Source organism: Schistocerca piceifrons, chromosome X, assembly GCF_021461385.2.
Source record: "Schistocerca piceifrons isolate TAMUIC-IGC-003096 chromosome X, iqSchPice1.1, whole genome shotgun sequence".
In the NCBI taxonomy this organism is placed as follows: domain Eukaryota; kingdom Metazoa; phylum Arthropoda; class Insecta; order Orthoptera; family Acrididae; genus Schistocerca; species Schistocerca piceifrons.
In genome coordinates, this window is record NC_060149.1 from 645,058,932 (window position 1) to 645,080,398 (window position 21,467).

Consider the following 21,467-nt stretch of genomic DNA (forward strand, 5'->3'; position numbering starts at 1 on the left):
TGGATAGGTGATGCCACGCTAGCAGTGTGCAGGCTGTACATTTTGGTAGGCTGGGAAGCGTGCTCGGATAGCCGTGGCTGTCAAGGCGACCGCTCTAGTTAAGCGAGAGATACGGGTTTGACTTTCGATCTGGCATAGATTTTTAAATCTTGCCACTGATTCATTTCCGTACCCAAATGCGGCTATTCACATTGAAAACCTTTAAACAATAAACTAAGAGGCAGAAACATGCGTTGGTGAAATCCCGTTAACAGAAAAGGACATTTATTTAAAAAAGCAGTGTAGGGGACAGGCCTGCGCCACGTGAATTATACTGGAAGTCAGGTCTGAAATTAAATACTTAATCAGTTAAAAATTCGATGTTATCAAATTGGTTCCTAGCTGGAGGATGAAAACCTAACGCATTTGTAGTAACTTTCAAGGTAGAGAATCAAATTCTTAACGATTTTATTATTTAACAGACCTGTTCGTGAATTCTTTGTAAAGCATGGCGTGCCAAATAACGCCATCAAACTGCGAATTCGTAAAATACAGCATTCCGACACTTCTGTCTTACACTGTTTAGGATATTCGAAGGATCAACAGTTCCACAGATAAACTATCGATTGCACCCTTCCCCTCCCTCTGCGTCCCTCCACCACCATAGCTTAAAATTTGTCACGCGTGTTTCGCTATATGTTAACTGGACAAAGTTGATTTGCAGTTGTTGTAGCTCAGATGCTACTTATTTCAGTAAGTCAGTTGTGTCACTATGTGGCAGCGACTGTATTGAAAACTGAAGTAAAATCGTTCTACCATCTTAGATCGAAATTTTAAAGTTTCATTTTCGTCTGGGGATTAGTGTACGCCACGACATTATACGATTACAAGCCTATAGTTGCTTGTTTCGCAGTCCAGTCATTTAACTAAACAGCCTCAGTTCGATGTCTTATGCATAATTATTAGCGTGACATCTAAGCTACAGCTTCATTGTTTCCGTAACGAGAGGGTAAACCGATGAGTAAGCTAACAGTAATTTTACTATTAGGTTTTCTGGTAGAAGAGGTCGTAATATTTTGATCATAACTCATTATCGTATAGGTTGTTGTGATGGAGAACTTGTAACTTTTAAATTTAGCTATGGGGGTGGTGAAATAGGAAAGCTAGTCTAGTTATGTCTGGATTGATAACATTCCTCTTGGCAAATGTGCTATGAATATATGAATCGAAAAAAAGTAGCTTCATATAGGGAAACGTTATAACTACAAAATTACATGGACGAATGATGTTTCCAGCATATGTGTTGTACACGAATGCCATATATAATAGACTAAAGTCCATAGCTGAATCTGTAAGATAACGTGTTTCAAGAATCTCATCCAAATTCCATTATGCAACGTAGGCACTATCGTAGATACTCCTTTTTCGTCTTTCACTACAAAGGAAGAAACCTCAATTTCTCCATGAAGCTATAGAGTTACCATTTTAAAATTTTTCACTTTATTGCACACAAGCCTGTGAAGGTAATTTTAAGAATACATGTAACAAAACTGAAGAGAGAATTCACACTCGAATCTGTTGGAGGTAATCAACGTACTTGCATCTGGCGCACAGCAGACATTGTTTCGCCGGGCGATCAGTAATCTATCACTGTCGTCCGTTTGCGTATTCCATTAACGCTCCTCATAACGGAAATTAGCCAGCTGGACTGCTTCATTTTACAACGGAAAGCTACTGCGAGATATTCGATGTGACTGAGGCCCACAGTACATGGAGTTATTTCGTTAAACATACGATGGGAAATCTGGTCTCGCACTGTACGTGGCTATACATTACTACTACAATGATAAACACGGCTGGGAATTTATGAAGAGCTGATGTCGCTAATCTCAGTCTTGTTTTGTCATTGCATCGTGTAAGTTACAGTAATAACGCACAGAAATTTGCCCGATAGAGCCGCTAGTGAAAAGATAGTAGGGACTGTATGAGTGATATATAAATATGTATGACATATTTCTTTTCTTTGTTGGTGATGTTGCTTAGTCATTATCCAGAACATCCGAAAACATCATTTTACTAATACTTCTACTTTAAAATATACCATGATTACCGGTTAACACACGTACTATTTAACTCCTCTTCTACTTAGTGCGCTGGAATTAAGCTTATTACGTTAATAGAACTAGTGTGTTACGTTTCCGAACTATTTTCACTATATTCTGAATTTAAGTATAATAAGGCACACACTGTATTATATCTGAGGGTGTTTCCTGTTGACCAGACCGATATGTTGTGAAATATGCTGCGATATCAACTTCGTTGTGCTGCCCTTGCCTATTCTGCACATAAAAACAAATTTCCAGTACTGAGACGCACTGGCAGCGTCCCTGTATGAAGTGGAACTCCTTTCAGAAATTGTAATAGCCAGGAGATTCCGAATATCAAAGCCCTATCAGTTTGATATTTGGGGTTTGCTTCCCACTCTTAGCTATATATGAGGGTAGGAAACTTTCCCTTAGGTACGAACAATTTCACCCATCACTCTTGAATCACAGCTGATCGACGATACTATGGCGTTCTTGTACATATAAAACGTTCGTCATAAAACATGACCGCCTGTCATCTGCAGCTGAAAAGAATTACGAACCGATCATTAACGCGGCGATAAATTCTGCCGCTATTCGAATCCCTCTTCCGGTGATCTAGACAATTTGAAAACGCTGTACGTTGTAGAAATTTGTACAAAACGTTCCGTACCGCTCGAATCCTTTGTTTCTCTACGCCGTCAGTACAAATATTTTTGATAGTGAGTTAATGAAAAGTGTAGAAAAGGTAAGATGGCGGTTTTAATGCTTCAAATGCTTTACATAGTCTCCATCCTGTCAAGTAAAACGCACCGAAGGTTCGAAAGAACACTGCGGATGCACAATTACGTCTGACCTTCTGTAGGGATCTCTAAAAGGGAGACTCCCCGTTGCAGTCCCCTCACATTTGAGCTAAGGGGGCTCAGTGGACAGCCCATCAAAAACTGAGCCCTGACATAGCATGAAAACAGAAAGCTGGTGTGCTGAACTGCGAAGAAAGAACCAAAACAGAAACAGCGAACGGCCCATGCTCAACATGTGCAACATCGAGGGAATTTCGGGAACAACGGCGCCGTGGTCGTGTAGTCGCAATGTTGGACTGTAAATCTCCTTCGAGGCCCTCTTTTTCACATAATCATGAACTTTCCGTCCGGTTGTTGGCATGTGTGTTCTCCTTATGAAGTCTTGGCAATTGTTATACTATACATCGGTTATAGAATATGAATCGTGTGGGAAGAATATATTACTCTCGCAAGCAAATACAATGAATGAGAGAGTAGGCGAGACGCTGCCAAGACCTCTCAAAGAAATGAAAACAATATATAAACGAGTAGGAGCCATGTTACAACAAAGGAATTCAAGAGCCAAAACTTCCAAAACGGAACGCAAGAGTAATGATATGTGGTACTTGTATAGAGCAAATTGGAGGTACAGGACGTCTACGAGCTAGTTTCCGTACACCTCGCCGTTAGAAATGGACGTTGCACCATGGCACAGACAGAAATTTGAGTACGGGAAACAGACACTTCAATGACCTGACGGACGGTTCATACGATGGTTGGATCTTAAATAGTGGCAACTATTTATTCACAAATGATACAAAAGAGCTACATGTTTGCACCTGTTACTGTCCTTCAAACTAGACACCAGAGTTGTGTAGAACCCTTTGCCAGCGATGTGGAAGGCGTAGCATACCGTCAGCAGAGCCTGTTCTGTTAATGGTGCGAATGGAGCGGTCTATTGCCTGTCGAATCTCTGGAACAGTTCTGAAGCGAATGCCACGAAGTGTTTCCTCCATCTTCGGAATCAAATCAAAGTCACAACGAGTTAACTGCGGCGAGTATGGTGGATGGTACAGTACTTCCCAGTCCCATCGACCGAACAGAGCAGCCACAGCTTGAGCTGTATGCACCCGCGCTTTGTCTTGCAAAATGATGGATGGGTTGCGCAGAAAGTGTCGCCGCTTCTTTCTCAAAGCTGGTCGCAGATGATGCTCCAAAAACGAACAGTAATACTGTGCATTGACGGCCTGTAGTGGAGGAACGTAATGCGTTAGGATAACACCATCACAGTCGTACATGAGAATCACCATAACTTTCACCATACTGGGGATCTGTAACATCACCTGCGACCAGCTTTGCGAAAGAAGCGGCGACACTTTCTGCGCAACCCACCCACTATTTTGAACGCCAATGCGCGGGGGCACACGCCGCGAGCTGTGGCTGTTCTGACCAGTCGATGCGACTGGGACGTACTGTACCATCCACCATACTTCCCGGACTTAAATTCTAGTGCCTTTGATTTGATTCGTGGCATTCGCTTCAGAGCTGTTCCAGAGAGTCGACAGTCAGTAGACCGCTCCATTCGCAACATCAACAGAACAGGCTCTGCTAACGGTATACTACGCCTTCCACATCGCTGACAACGGGCTCTACACAACGCTGGTGACTACTTTGAAGGACAGTAACAGGTGCAAACATGTATTGGTTGTGAATAAATAGTTTCCACTATTTAACTTCCAACCCTCGTAATTTTGTGAAAAAAAAAAATGCGGGACGAGGGATATTCGAACACGTATTTCCCTCTTCGCAGTTCAACACCGTGACCACACAAGCACAACACCGTAACTATTCAAATTTGCTCATGTTGCAAATCTTGAGCTTGGACCGTTCACTGTTTCTATTTTGTTTATTTTTTCAGAGTTCAGTTCAGCTTCTTCCTCTTTTCATGCTTGATCTACGTTCAGTGCTTTTGTGGAAAAAATAATCGTGGGTTACGAGACTTTGTGTTGCCATTACAAATCTGACACAGAGTAAATTAAGGTTCTCTGATGATTGATAAAGAGCGAAGAAGGTACGAATGTGATGGGTGAGTTGAACAACATCCCAAAGAAGGACTTTTCTGACAGCCTCAAGTGGTAGTGTGATCGTTTCGTACGTTTCGGGGAAAATCATGTAGAACCCATGAAGAATTTTAAAAAACATCTTAACTTTGCCCTATTTTTATGAATCCAGTCTCTAAACTTTTTGGACCAACGAGAGAGATATGTTTTCATTTGATATGAGTAATCAAAGCAAGAAAAAAACATTTCATTTCGCATTTCGTCATTTTCATAACCTGCGTGAAAGATATCAGAGTCTCAGAAACATTATCTGTGATGCATTTTCAGGTAATATGGTGGAATCCGCGATAAAACTTCGAGGCTAATCAATAACACAGATTCATGGCTCTCTGGTAGCAGTGGCAGATTATATACATATATTTTTATTCCACAGTTCTGCAAGTGACTGCCGTGTTAATTTGTATGTCGTCAATGCAGTAAAACAACAGAAATGGTTTCAATTTATGCCTATAACGTTGGCTTTACCTCATTAAGGTTTTTTGACTGGTTTAATAGTGAAAGAGCGTATTAAATAATAATCAGTTTGTATCCAGAAGCTAACGACAAGGTGTGTGGTGTGTTCCTAACAAGAAGTATAATTTTCGTAGCTTTCGTTCCAGTTATGTGAATCTGAAAAATGTAAGACCTTCACTGAGGCGATGAGTTCTAGAACATTGATTTTTATTCGATCAGTAACTTCCATTTTTGCAGTTAATTACAGTAACACAGTTCACTGATTAAGATACTTATACCAGTTGAAACATCGTTTCAGTGAATGCTAGTGGTGGTTCAAGAAAAATTTCCGTGCTATTGTCGATGTACATTTTGAACAATATTGTACTGTGTCCGGTGTCTATGACGGTCAAGTAGCTAAATAATTATTTTGTGTTACTGAACCATCGTATATAAATTATTTTCGTGGCGTCCGTGCAAAACAGTCCTCCGTTGCCTATGGAAGGCTCCCTATATCGACAAGTCTGGGCACGTTCTTTCAAACTCTGCGTATTACGGCTGTGAGCCGATATGTCAACTGCTTCTGACATTAGTCCAACGATCGAACGGCTGGGACAGACACGTTCATTGACCAGCAACTCCACTCGATTTCAGTGTGCGAGGATGAATAAAATCCTCCGCCTACAGACCACTACTACAGAAAAGGCTCGAAAAAGCACCCGCATTATGAACACTGGTACATACGAAAAACACAACCATGATTGCAGCGAAATAACAGCTCACACTACCCAGAATAAAGCTTAAAATTGCATTGAAATGAGTAGCGGCATTCTTGACAATGGTGCAAATGGCCCTGAGCATTATGGGACTTAATATCTGAGGTCATCAGTACCCTAGAACATAGAACTACTTAAACCTAATTAGCCTAAGGACAACACACACATCCATGCTCGAGGCAGTATTCAAACCTGCAACCGTAGCGGTCGCGCGGTTCCAGACTGAAGCGCATAAATCCACTCGGCCACAACGGCCAGCATATATATACTTCAAGGCGTACGTTTTTTTCTATGATACTTGACTAAATCAGTACATCACTGTATCATGCCTGTACCCTTTCTCGCTCTTACGTATCGTTCAAGCGAGTAGTAATTAAAGGATCGCGATTCCAAAACGATTGAAAAGTAGACTCAAAACTATGTTAACATTTTTACTAGAAACTTTCCATGATGCTGATTCCTCAAGTATTTAGTGATCGTCGTAAAGCATCCTGTCCTGATTTAATAATTAGTTCAAAATGGTTCAAATGGCTCTGAGCACTATGGGACTTAACATCTGAGGTCATCAGTTCCCAGAACTTAGAACTACTTCTAACTAACCTAAGGACATCAGACACATCCATGCCCGAGGCAGGATTCGAACCTGCGACCGTAGCGGTCGCGCGATTCCAGACTGAAGTGCCGGCCGGCTATTAATTAGTCTCTACAATTATATTAATTACACGTACGAAACATCTGTTCATTGTGGAGAGTCTGTTAGCGACAAATTTGAAACACTGTAGTGTCTCTAAACAAAATCCTCTTTTTACTGAACTTGTTTATGATTTACATGCGTAACCCAAAACAGTTTAACCACTGCCTACCGCAAGACATAATTCCGCCTGATGGCATTGTGGTCACGTGACTCGGTAAGGAAAGGAAATAAGCGAAGCAGAGACAAACTGGGGATCATTCTAGCGACTTAACGAGCCGAAAATGGGGAAGTACGCTGACATAGGCGACCCTGTCAAAGGTCAAATTGTTGTGGCCCAGCGCCAGCGAAGGAGCATCTCTGAAACGGCGCATCTGTTTGGATGTTCACTCGCTAATGTCGTAAGCATAAGGAGAGTAGTTGAAGGACGGTGAAACCACGAATAAGCAACAAGATGTTGGACGTCCACGCGTCATGGTCGGAACCGTTTAAGCTGTGTAAAGCAGGATAGGCGACCGTCTGTAGTCAATCTGACGTCAGGGTACTATGGTGACGCAGGCACAAGTGTTTCGGAGCACAAATGGTTCAAATGGCTCTGAGCACTATGCGACTTAACAGCTATGGTCATCAGTCCCCTAGAACTTAGAACTACTTAAACCTAACTAACCTAAGGACAGCACACAACACCCAGCCATCACGAGGCAGAGAAAATCCCTGACCCCGCCGGGAATCGAACCCGGGAACCCGGGCGTGGGAAGCGAGAACGCTACCGCACGACCACGAGATGCGGGCTTCGGAGCACAAAGCGCACATTGGAGAACATGAGCTCCGCAGCAGTCTGTCCATTCGTGGTCCCATGTTGACAGAACGACATCGTCAATTACAGTTGCAGTAGCAATGCGATCATCGAGGATAAGCCGTTAATCAATGGAAACGGGTCACTTAGTCATATAAATTAGAGTTTTTGTTACACCAGGTCGGCGGCCGTGTCTGGATACTCCGCCATCCAGGCGAACGACTGCTTGAATATGCACCGAGCCAAGGATGTTGGCCCATGGGAGCAGTGTTTTGCAGTGGGGGACAGTCACCAGGGCTTCCATAGGATCGGTGGTACTAATCGAAGGCACCATGACTACTAAGAGATACACTCCTGGAAATTGAAATAAGAACACGGTGAATTCATTGTCCCAGGAAGGGGAAACTTTATTGACACATTCCTGTGGTCAGATACATCACATGATCACACTGACAGAACCACAGGCACATAGACACAGGCAACAGAGCATGCACAATGTCGGCACTAGTACAGTGTATATCCACCTTTCGCAGCAATGCAGGCTGCTATTCTCCCATGAAGACGATTGTAGAGATGCTGAATGTAGTCCTGTGGAACGGCTTGCCATGCCATTTCCACCTGGCGCCTCAGTGGGACCAGCATTCGTGCTGGACGTGCAGACCGCGTGAGACGACGCTTCATCCAGTCCCAAACATGCTCAATGGGGGACAGATCCGGAGATCTTGCTGGCCAGGGTAGTTGACTTACACCTTCTAGAGCACGTTGGGTGGCATGGGATACATGCGGACGTGCATTGTCCTGTTGGAACAGCAAGTTCCCTTGCCGGTCTAGGAATGGTAGAACGATGGGTTCGATGACGGTTTGGATGTACCGTGCACTATTCAGTGTCCCCTTGACGATCACCAGTGGTGTACGGCCAGTGTAGGAGATCGCTCCCCACACCATGATGCCGGGTGTTGGCCCTGTGTGCCTCGGTCGTATGCAGTCCTGATTGTGGCGCTCACCTGCACGGCGCCAAACACGCATACGACCATCATTGGCACCAAGGCAGAAGCGACTCTCATCGCTGAAGACGACACGTCTCCATTCGTCCCTCCATTCACGCCTGTCGCGACACCACTGGAGGCGGGCTGCACGATGTTGGGGCGTGAGCGGAAGACGGCCTAACTTTGTGCGGGACCGTAGCCCAGCTTCATGGAGACGGTTGCGAATGGTCCTCGCCGATACCCCAGGAGCAACAGTGTCCCTAATTTGCTGGGAAGTGGCGGTGCGGTCCCCTACGGCACTGCGTAGGATCCTACGGTCTTGGCGTGCATCCGTGCGTCGCTGCGTTCCGGTCCCAGGTCGACGGGCACGTGCACCTTCCGCCGACCACTGGCGACAACATCGATGTACTGTGGAGACCTCACGCCCCACGTGTTGAGCAATTCGGCGGTACGTCCACCCGGCCTCCCGCATGCCCACTATACGCCCTCGCTCAAAGTCCGTCAACTGCACATACGGTTCACGTCCACGCTGTCGCGGCATGCTACCAGTGTTAAAGACTGCGATGGAGCTCCGTATGCCACGGCAAACTGGCTGACACTGACGGCGGCGGTGCACAAATGCTGCGCAGCTAGCGCCATTCGACGGCCAACACCACGGTTCCTGGTGTGTCCGCTGTGCCGTGCGTGTGATCATTGCTTGTACAGTCCTCTCGCAGTGTCCGGAGCAAGTATGGTGGGTCTGACACACCGGTGTCAATGTGTTCTTTTTTCCATTTCCAGGAGTGTATGTGGCCGGTTAATGCGGGTTATCTGCATCCGTTCATGCTTCATGTCTTCCCGATGGGGATGGCATCTGCCAGCCTGATATCTGTCCGTGTCAAATGATCAGAATTGTGTTACAGTGTTTTGAAGAGCTTAATAGTGTACTCTCGTTGACAACTTGGCCAGCACTTTTGCCTGATCTGAACCAGATGAAACACACCTAGGACCCTCTCGGGCACCAGCTCTACGCCCACAAATCACTCACGCTTATTTTACTTTAACAGAGGGATCTGTTCATAGAAATATGCTGGCACATGACCTGTGCATAGGACTTATCGAATCCATTTCACGCAGAGTCAATGTTGTGTCGCGTTTCAAACGTAAACCAACACGCCAGTAAGCAAGTGATCGTAATGAATTGACTCATAAGTACTCAACTTCAAAAGATCGTTGTACAATATCTCTTGCCTATCACGGTCCTTATGATTCAAGGTGAAGCGGCGAGAACGACTAGAACTGGAAGTGGAACTAGATTTATATGAAAACCATGCTGGAACTCGGGAGTACACTTCTGAACACACACTGGCGGTTAAGCCGCGGAGAGCAACTTATATCCCGCTACACACTATTTGTTCCAAGTTATGCGTGACGTGAACCGTAGTTCCGCCGTGCTAGCGGTCTCTGCAGTAGGCCGCTAGAATTTAGCGTCAGATTCGGTCCTCCAGGGCGTGCAGAATGCCATGTTCACCCTCCGTTGTTGGAGGGCACTGCGACTCGTGATCACATAGGAATATTTATGAGACACGTATCGTCTATAACGACGGTATGTGAGGGAGAGTTGTAGTGGCCGACTGAAGCTGTGGGGCGTACTGAGACAAGCAATCGTTATTAGCACGGTACTTAAAAGGCAAGGAGCTACAACCAGCATCGTAAATTTTTACTCTGTGTATAAATACTTTCACTAGCTATTTAGACATATATTTACATTCGCTATATGATAAGGTGACTTATCAATCATATCGCATCAGTAATATTCAGCTAATAATACACCTTATAAGAAAGACTTACCCATAACGGGCTAATTTTCAAGGGATACCACTGATTAGGTATATTAACATTGCTCTTTGGCTTCATACACTCTTTAATTAAGTCCTGTTCGAGTTTGGCAAAGAAACAGGCTTGTGAATAAAATTAGCAGCCCGCCATGTAAATTAATGTGTTCGTCGTTGTACTTGTGTAGACGCAGAAGATACAGGCTGAACAGCCAAAGAAACTGGTAAGCCTACCTAATATCGTGTAGGACCCCCGCCAGCACGCAGAAGTGCCGCAACACGGCGTGGCATGGACTCGACTAATGTTTGAACTAGTGCTGGAGGGAAATGACGCCAGGAATCCTTCAGGGCTGTCCATAAATCCGTAAGAGTACGAGGGGGTGGAGATCTCTTCTGAACAGCACGTTGCAAGAAAAAATGGCTCAAATGGCTCTAAGCACTATGGGACTTAACATCTGAGGTCATCAGCCCCTTAGAATTAGAACTACTTAAACCTAACCAACCTAAGGAAATCACACACATCCATGCCCGAGGCAGGATTCGAACCTGCGACCGCAGCATCAGCGCGGCTCTGGACTGAAGCGCCTAGAACCACTCGACCACAGCGGCCGCCGCACGTTGCAAGGCATCCCAGATATGCTCAATAATGTTCATGACTGAGTAGCCTGGTGGCTAGCGGAAGTACTTAAACTCAAAAGAGTGTTCCTGGAGCAACTCTGTAGTAATTCTGGACGAATGGGGTGTCGCATGTCCTGCAGGAACTGCCCAAGTCTGTCGGAATGCACAATGGACATGAATGGATGCAGGTAATCAGACAGGTAAGCATTTGTCACCTGTCAGAGTCGTATCTGGATGTATCAGGTGTCCCATATCACTCCAACTGCACACGTCTCACACCATTACAGAGCCTCCACCAGCTTGAACAGTGCTGTGCTGACATGCAGGACCCGTGGATTCATTAGGTTGTCTCCATACCCGAGCACTTCCATATACTCGATACAATTTGAAACGAGACTTGTCCGACCAGGCAAAATGTTTCCAGTCATTAACAGCTCAGTGTCGGTGTTGACGGGCCCAGGCGAGGCGTAAAGCTTTGTGTCGTGCAGTCATCAAGGGTACACAAGTGGGTCTTCGGCTCCGAAAGCACATACTAATGATGTTTCGTTGAATGGTTCGGACGCTGACACTTGTTGATCGCCCAGCATTGAAATCTACAGCGATTTGTGGAAGGATTGCACTTCTGTCACGATGTACGATTCTATTCAATTGCCGTTGGTCCCATCCTTGCAGAATCTTTTCCCGGCCACAGTGACGTCGGAGATTTGATATTTTACCAGATTCCTAATATTCACGATACACTCATGAAGAGGTCGTTTGGGAAAATTCGCTACCTCGGAGATGCTCTGTCCCTTGGCTCATGAGCCTACTGTAACACCACTTTCAAACTCACTTAAATCTTGATAACTTGCCACTGTAGCAACAGTAGCCGATCTAACAACTCTGCCAGACACTGTTCTGTTACATAGGCGTTGCCGACCGCAGCACCGTATTCTGGGTGTTTACATATCTCTGTATTTAAATACGCATGCCTATACCAGTTTCTTTGGCGCTTCAGTGTAGAACATATGATGTAGGGATGTTCCGAAAGAAAGCGGCAACTGATGTAACAACAAAATCAGTGAGTGGTACGGGGTAATAAATTGCCTTACAATTCTGCTGGGCACAGCATACCGTTTTCAAGGGTATAGAAGTGTCCATATGATGAGTCACTGGTAAATCTAGATTCTTGGATTCAAGATGTGACTTTAGCCACAAACATCGTTAGGAAGTCATTTTAAACCAGTTAATGAGCCACGACATACGTTCTCTGAGTGAGGCCACTTGTAGATATCTCTATAAAATTATTTGGTGTAACATCAATACACGGAAGTGTGAAAAGTAAGATAACTTTCTAATTCTTTCATCACCAAAATCAGAAATGACACTTAGAGTAGATGTTTCAGATCTGAAGCGTTTGAGAAGATTTAAAATTCAAGTTGTGATCAATATGCACCCAAGAATCCGGAAAAAAACTAGTCTTACGTATTTCCTATTCCTCCTGAGCTGCCTTTGTCACATCACCAACATCCGGTAGTAGTTCATCAGAAAAGTCTTTGTGCAAAATGAGCGAGGTCGGTCACTACGGATAGCGCAAAAGAAGCAAGCAGGCGGCGTGCTCCTGGACGACTGCCAGAGTCCAGAAGCCAGGTGAATACTACATGTCCCGTGCCGCCGCAGTCTGGAGGGGCTGCGATCAATCGCCCGCAGACATCCAATCAGACACACAGTAAACATACAACCGCTTGCGGAGTATGCCATCGGCTGTAAGTCCATTGACATGCCTTCGACTAGGGAGAAGCTTAATAACGTGAGTGAACCTAATGTGCTGCGATCGTGGTAGAGAACTTTTCTACCTTTTTTTATGTAATCGAAGATTACTCCATATACAGGTATCTGGAGCTTAAGATGACGCACAATGTTGTCTTACACATATGGAGAGAAATAAATACCCTCAATCCAGACTCAGGTTTCAGAAACGTGACAGTAACTGTAGAGCAGAAATCCTGAATTATTCAAAAGTCTTTAATTCGAGGTGACGGCGTTTGTGTTAAACTGCTGCAAGGATGCGGTGATAACACCATTAGAAACAACTTTCTACAGAAGAGAAAACTTTTGTCTAGTATATCATTGCTGTATTCATCATTACATTATACCTACTAAACATTATCACTCTGTTATTAGTGTTTATCTTTCTTGAACATTTACTTCATATATTCACTCTAATCGTAATCTGCACTGTCGAATAACTGATAGAAAGGAGAAAGGATGATGATGATGATTAGTGTTTTAGGGCGCACAACACCGAGGTTATCAGCGCCCGAAGAAAGGAATGAAGTCTGTAGCCAACTTTCCCTCGCCAAAGAAATCTCTAGAGATGAAATTGGTCATGGCCCTGCTCGGGAACCAAACCTGGAATATTGATTCCTCTTCTATTGTTACCCGAATCAGTGTACCTGTACGGCTGATGCACTGCTGATCAGTTACAGTATTTCATTCCTTCACTTCTGGCCGATATCTGAATTCCTCCAACCATCAACGATGATGCGAAACTCTGTGCGTCCATCTAGTACTAACGTCTTCTGTGTGGATACCACACTTTCGATAAACTCAATGAATGCCACCATTTCCATCGGGCCGTTAGTTTAAACGAGTACTTTATTAGACACTACTGGCAAGTTTCGAATTTCAGTTCCTCTTTTTCTGGACTAATGGATGTGGGCACATCACCCTTGTAAGTATGTAACAACACTTACATTCCATACACGGTGAAAGCGAAAGGTCATCAATGAACTAAACCTCAGATTAAATATCGAGAAACCACGCACACACAAGTGTTTGCAATCAACCACATACGTTTATAAATAGCTTCCATACTTAATAAGACAAACCAACAGTTTGGTGGAAAGGATGTCATTCTTTCAGTACATTAAATATGTCGTCTCCCACGCCAGGAACCCGCCAGCACCAAACAGTTCACTTTCACTACGTTCGTGTCCTTTGTGTCAGCTACCGCTTTCACTCCAGACCTGTGAACCATGAAACTGGTTCTTAAAACTAAGCAAGATTCGTCTGAAAAGGGTCCATTCGTCCACTGGTTAACGGCCTAGATCACACCCTGCCAGTAGACAGGTATAAAAATTAACTTTTGAACATGCTTTTCACCTGAAATTTTCCTGTATCCATGACTTACATACAGCTAGATAATGTTCTTTGATACAAACCGCTAGCACAATAAAGGATAACTTGATCAGCAGCTTAAGGTGTTACGTGATGTCATTTCCATAGATCATAAAATCTGTGGAATACAGTCAAGAAAAAATAGTGAATTTGAATTTTTCCAAGTGACCAATTCCTGAGACAGCTGTTAGTAGATAATTGTCACGTATACGTGACTGGATTTCCACATGCATGAAATGCAAGATGTCGACCCTTAACTGTTCTCAGATGAAAAATTTTCTGTATTTGTAGGTCTTCTCCAAGCCATGAAGTACCATTTGGTTGCAAATGCAGCACTGCCACAGGTATGAGCTGTTTCTGGTAAGTCTATGCTATTAGATGTCCGGATATTCATCAGTACAGCATAGGTGGGATGGCTCTGAGCACTATGGGACTTAACTTCTATGGTCATCTGTCCCCTAGAACTTAGAACTACTTAAATCTAACTAACCTAAGGACATCACACAACACCCAGCCATCACGAGGCAGAGAAAATCCCTGACCCCGCCGGGAATTGAACCCGGGAACCCGGGCCTGGGAAGCGATACAGCATAGGTTCCAGGTTTTCTCTTTGTGAGAATACATAGGAAATATTACCAAATTATCTAAAATTACCTTCCTCACAACGATGGCACAGAAACAATTAATACGTATAGTTTCTAATAAACTGCTTTTAGTTTTGATTTTATCCATACTGAATCAGAGGTCGTGGTCAATTTCATTGTTAAAGAATATATTGGCTCAACCACTTGTTTATAGTGTAAAACACTAAGATTGACGCGTTTCGGAAGTCAAGCTTCCATCATCAGAATAATAAAAAGTAAAAGAACCTGTTAAAACTCGCTAAAATGGAACATGCACCAGGCACAATAAAATTGATAATAAAATTAAAACATCGTGGCTACTTCCCTTGTTGCAACCGTGGTGTGTGGTATCAACGAAGACCATGGGCGGTTTACGACGATAGAGGAGAGAGCCATGTGGTTAGATGTTGAACACCATAGGCGACATCATTTTAGAATTTTTTACATTTTGACGACTATGCAGAGATGCACCTTGGAAGGCACGGCTGCAACAAGGGAAGTAGCCACGCTGTTTTAATTTTATTATCAATTTTATTGTGCCTGGTGCATGTTCCATTTTAGCGAGTTTTCACAGGTTCTTTTACTTTTTATTATTCTGATGATGGAAGCTTAACTTCCGAAACGCGTCAATCTTAGTGTTTTACACTATAAACAAGTGGTTGAGCCGATATATTTTTTAACATTGCTTTTAGTTATCTTTGAATTACTTTCTCATTCGCCACAGGCAGCGCTCTTATCTTATACCGACAGTACAATTCCGAGTGCAGGGACGCCTTCAGAGTCGTTTACTGCGATCACTCTTGCTTTTCTTTTCCATATTCCTGCTTACCTGATTTTTCATGGTTGGATAGATTTCAGTAAGTTTCCTTTAATTTACGTCTATGGTCACAAACTTTTCTTAACAGATTACCGGTTTCGGTCCATAATGACCATCATCAGATCTGCAGCAAAAATGGGAACAACATAAATACACTCGCAGATTGTCTACAGCTTAAAAGCAATACATAGAGCATAATGGAAAGTACTACTGACAAATATATGCATTTGTGCGCTTTACGTATGAAGAGGCATACCTGTTTTATAAAAACAAAGTCCTAATGTACTGCAGCCATAGTGGCATCGTCAAATGTTAAATGCAGAATCAGCACCAGCATCGTCAAATATACATAAATAACATCATATGCACGAGTCATGTTGTCAGTAGCACTACTGTTCAAACTAGCTGCCTTATAATAGCCACAGGATGTTGTGTTGTTTATATTGTATATACGGGTCACTGTTTTATACGCGACAATGTCGCAGCTTGTGAAAGTAGATAGATTTCTTTGAACAAAATAATAGCAGTAGATATTTTTTCATCGTTAGGGCTGATCGTAAGCAGAAGACGACCGTTGTGCCCTGTGTATAAACATAAACTGCTTTCGCTAGCGCCCTTTCTTTTCTTTTTGTATTCGGCTTCCGTCAACAAGGAAGTCATTAGGAACGGAAATACGAATTTGAGAATGGCCTGTGCACAGTAATACGAGAGACGGCGTTTAATGTGGGGCAGATCCATTAGCAGACAATGGTTGTTTGGTAGATGGGGAGGGGCGAGGAGGGAGGGGCACCTGGTGAGAGCGATAAACGGCGAGTTCTGCCGCAGTGGCGATACGACCGCCAATTACTGCGCGCCGACGCCTACATTCCCACAGGCGGGGCGGACGCTGTCAACCACACACATCGCGCTGCCGAATTCATCCCCCGAAAGCAGTCTAGATTTCAGTACACGAAAGTTACTGTGAAATAATTGAGGAAGTCAAGTTGCTGTGTTCTGTTAAGACACAGGGGAATTAAAGACATTCACTGCCAGTGTGCACTGATTTAAATTAAAGGGGCAAGCTGTAAATTTGTGTAGGACCGGAATTCGAACCCAAGTCTCCTGCTTACTGGGCAGATGCGCTGACCACTACGTCGTGCGGACACAGTGGTCACGGACTACCCAAGCACGCCTCCCGTCAGACCCAAATTCTCAACTACTGATGGAGTGTGTCTTCTCATTAGCCTCATTACTCAGGCATCGGGTACGAGACAGAACGTGGTGCGCATCGGCATTGAAGAGATCATTCGCCATCATCGCTGTAATTTTAGTGTCACTTACAGGAAGGTGTAAGCAGATGAAAGAAGAAAACTAACTTCACTTAACGAAGGTTTATTCAGCACTTGCACATACAAGAGCGCGGAGCGAACTGCCTCCGGCCAGAACACATACGGCATATATACAGCTACAGAACATTCCAGTACAATGATTCTTGACATTTGTGGGTACTTCTAGAAAGAACTCGAACCGAAGACAGAAATCAAAATGTTTCAGGTGAGGCGAGCTTTGAACTCACGACCCTGCATGGAACAATCTAGGATCATAACCACTACACTACTTTTTTTTCTTTTTTTTTGTTGCATTTTGTTCGCTATTGATCTTTGTGTTTGGTCGTTGCGGACGTCGCAGGACATCCTGTTCAAGTTCGGTGGTTGATCCTTCCACTCAGTTTCTTATTACAGAGGCCAATCGGCTCTCTGACCGAACACGCTGAGCTATCGTGCCGACTAATACTACGGCGACTGTACTACTCAGCTTCTTCTGCGACATTGCTCCCTCCTTAAGAGAACAGCGCCTCGGTGTTACGTCCTCCTAGTCCGGGAACGAGTCTTCGGTCCTGCATACTCCGACTCCCGATGACAGATGTTCACCCTGGCGGTGATCTCCTTAGAACTTCCCTTGCCGCTACGTTCTTCGTTACATTTCCGCTTGTTGCCTGTCGCTGGAGCTTCGAATTTTCCCGGGGTTGCAGGATCCTTATAGGGCTTCATTCGAAGGACGTGGACCGTATCTCTGATATTTCGTCGTCTTGTGTCGGGGTCGAAATCTTCAACTTCATAAGTAACATCAGACAACTGTCTTACAACCTTATAAGGTCCAAAGTAGCGCCTGAGGGGCTTCTTTGAGAGACCAACCTTCCGAACAGGAGTGAAGATCCAGGCGAGGTCACCAGGCTGATAGGCAACAGGGCGATGGCTAGCGTCATACCTTCGGCGATCGTTTTCTTGAGCCTGCAGCATGCGGGGTCAAGCTAACTGCCGAGCATCCTCAGCTCTGGTTAACTCCTGGCCGATGTAGTCGTCGTCCACGTCATCAGGATGTAACGGGAACACAGTGTCCATCGTCGTCGTCGCCTCACGTCCATGCACCAGGAAAAATGGCGTAAATCCTGTGGTGTCCTGTTTGGCGGTGTTGTTGGCAAACGTCACGAAGGGTACCACCTCATCCCAGTTGCTTTGCTCAATATTGACGAACATTGATAGCATGTCGGCCAAGGCCTTATTAAGGCGTTCAGCAAGCCCATTAGTTTGCAGATGGTAGGCAGTCGTCATGTGATGAGTAATGTTGCACCGACAGTTTATCTCTGTCGCAAGATTCGACTGAAAAACTTTCCCTAGATCTGTAATTAACGACCTTGGGGCACCATGTTTTAATACAATATCTTCTACGACGAATTACGCTACCTCGAATGCTTCTGCCGTTTTCACGGCTTTTGTAATGGCATAGCGCGTCAGATAATCAATGCAAACAATAATCCATCTGTTGCCACTAGCAGACGTTGGAAATCGTCCAAGGAGGTCAATTCCAACACGCTGGAAATGCGCTTCGGCTGGTGGTTTCTGAGAAACTGCCTTTCTCCTCTGCCACTCTCGACAGTGTGACACATAGTGACGGACACTCCTAAATAAACCTGGCAAGAAAAATCTCTTGCGGATCCTATCTTATGTCTTAAAAAATGCTAATTGTCCAACCTCAAGTGTGTCATGGAATTTCTGTAATACATCTAAGCGCATGTGTTTAGGAATCACTGGTAGCCACCTTTTTCCAAACGGACCAAAGTTTTTCTTGCAAAGTAATCCATTACCTTGACACATCCTCTGACTGCTTTAAGGGAAGCATAATTTGAGAGATCTTGGCGTCCTTCTGCTCAACAGAGAGATCCTGGAGTGCAGCGAGACAGTCACTATCTTCATCTAAGTCTTGATGGTCTTGCAGAGGGTTTCTTGAGTGACAGTCGGCATCTTGGTGTTTTCTTCCACTTTTGTACACTATGGTAATGTCATACTCTTGAAGACGTAGTTCCCACCTGGCGAGTCGTCCTGTCGGATCCTTGAGAACTGTCAACCAACAAAGTGAATGATGGTCTGTAACAACTGTGAATGGCCTTCCATTTGCACATGGCCCAGATCACAGCAAGACATTCTCTTTCTGTAGTTCAGTAGTTTCTCTCGGCTTTTGTAAGCATCAGAGAAGCATAGGCTATAACCTTTTCTTTTCCATCCGAAATCTGCACCAGAACAGCACCGATCCCTTGTGTAGTTCTGTAGGTGCTCTCTCATCATACAGAGCAAGTACAGGGTCAGGCGTCAGAGCTTTTCGCAACACATCGAAAGAATCTTGTTGAGCACCACCCCAGATAAATATAGCATTGGCTTTTAACAACTCTTTGAGTGACCTGGCTTTGATACAAAAGTCTTTGATGAAACGAAGGTAATAAGAACACAGTCACAGGAAGCTTCTCACATCTGTCATACTTTGAGGAATAGGAAATTATAGCTCTCACCTTTTTTGGATCTGGCCGCACACATTCGTTTGACACAAGGTGTCCAAGTAATTTGATTTCTTTTGCTCCAAAGAGACACTTTCTTGGATTAAATTTCAGTCCGTCTGTAGGTTCTTCACATGTCTCTCAGAACACTATAATGTCAACTAAATAACAGAGACACATCGTCCACTTCAGGTGCCTTAGAAGATTGTCCATCATTCGTTCAAAAGTAGCTGGTGCATTACACAAACCAAACGGCATTACCTTAAATTCATACAGGTCTTCAGGCGTGATGAATGCAGTTTTCTCACGATCAGCATCATCTACTTTGATCTGCCAATATCCCGAGTACATGTCCATGGTTGAGAAAAACGTAGACCCATTCAGACAATCTAGTGTATCGTCAGTTCGTGGAAGAGGGTAAACATCCTCTTTAGTTATCTTATTAAGCTTCCTGTAATCAACACAAAAGCGCCAACTGCCATCCTTCTTCCTGAAGAGAACCACTGGTGACGACCATGGGCTCTACGAAGGTTGAATGATGTCATTCTTCATCATTTTCTCTACCTCGTCACGAGTTATTCGACGTTCCGTTGCTGACACACGGTCTCTCTGGATTATTGGTTGATGGTCTCCAGTGCTAATCAGGTACTTCACCGTCGATTTGTCTAATTTGCTCTTCACCTGTGGATTGAAGCATTGAAGCATTCAGAGAACTCTTGAAGAATGGCAAGTAGCTTCTTCTGTTGTTCCTTAGTGAGATCAGGTGATAGTCGAGCTAGAAGATTTTTTCTCGTAGTGGTAGCGCCAATTTCACCCACTGACTCGGCATGGGAGGTTTCTATGACGCTCAGCTGTTCTGCAATTAACGGCTCAGCGTTTGCTACGCACATGCGTCTTGGAAGGATCTGCGGTTCTCGGCGACAATTAACTACCCACAATTCCCCGAATCTGTTCTTAAACGAGACGACAGAGGCTGGGATGACCAATTTATTCTTCAGTGGTATGCTTCTGTTACATTCCACTACAAGATCCATGGGTTGCAGATATTTGGTAATGGTTGGTAGAATATTTCGAGTCTGCTTAGTCGTTCCTAATGTTCTTCTTCGTCCGAATCACTTTTCCTGAGCTTCTCTAGATACACAAATGTTTCTGATTTATTAATGCCTCCATATTTTGTGTTAAGTTTTCGTAGGACATCCTTGATGTTGGTCATTTCTCAAAAGATATCTGAAAGCCAGTTTTCTCGACTATTTCCTTTAACACAGTTTCCATGTCGTTGACAGGATGACGATGTCGGCGGCATCATCCAGACAGTCCACCCCGAGGCGAGCTATTTCAATTTTATTCCCGCTCTCAGTGAGATAGATCTGTTTTGATAGTACTGATGAGAGCCTTGTCGAACTCCTGGGACCGAAAAAAAACCCTAGAAACTTCACCTTGGATTTCGTGCCTGCCAGGCTAGCCAATAGCTTTCGTATGTTTCATAAGATGTCATGCTCTGTCGAGACGTATGCTTTCTACAAGAACTGTCATGTTTCGACCTAAGCGAAAAGTATCAGGTGATTATTTGTGGGTTGTGAATACTTCTGGCTGACGAGAATTTTTTCTGAAGCCCTTTTGATATTTGCTAATTTATTTCTTATTCTGTAGCTGGACTTCTGATCGATATAGTCTGGCATGTAATATAAATTAGTATGTCACCAGTGATTGTAATTATTGACGTTTCTCGTGCTTTCTTTCTTGTGCAGTGGATAGATTAGGACTATTTTCCAATGTTCGGGTTCGATTTCCGCGGTCTAAATTTGTGTTATTTGTTTTTCCAGTATTTCAGTCCATTTTTCTGGGGTATATTTGCAGAGAGCTGTGAATACCAAATTTTCTGGTGGCTTCTTGTTTTTATATTGTACAATGTTAGGCTTGATTTATTCTTCATCAAGCAATCAAGATTCTGGAAATTTGAGTTTGTGCTCCATGGTCTTTAG

General features: G+C 44.0%; 1 protein-coding gene across 1 annotated transcript in view; it reads left to right on the forward strand.

Moving 5' to 3' along the window:
- Positions 1-21,467, forward strand: part of LOC124722568 (leucine-rich repeat neuronal protein 1-like) — a 264,001-nt gene that overhangs the window by 66,328 nt on the left and 176,206 nt on the right. The gene's annotated exons all lie outside the window — the stretch shown is intronic.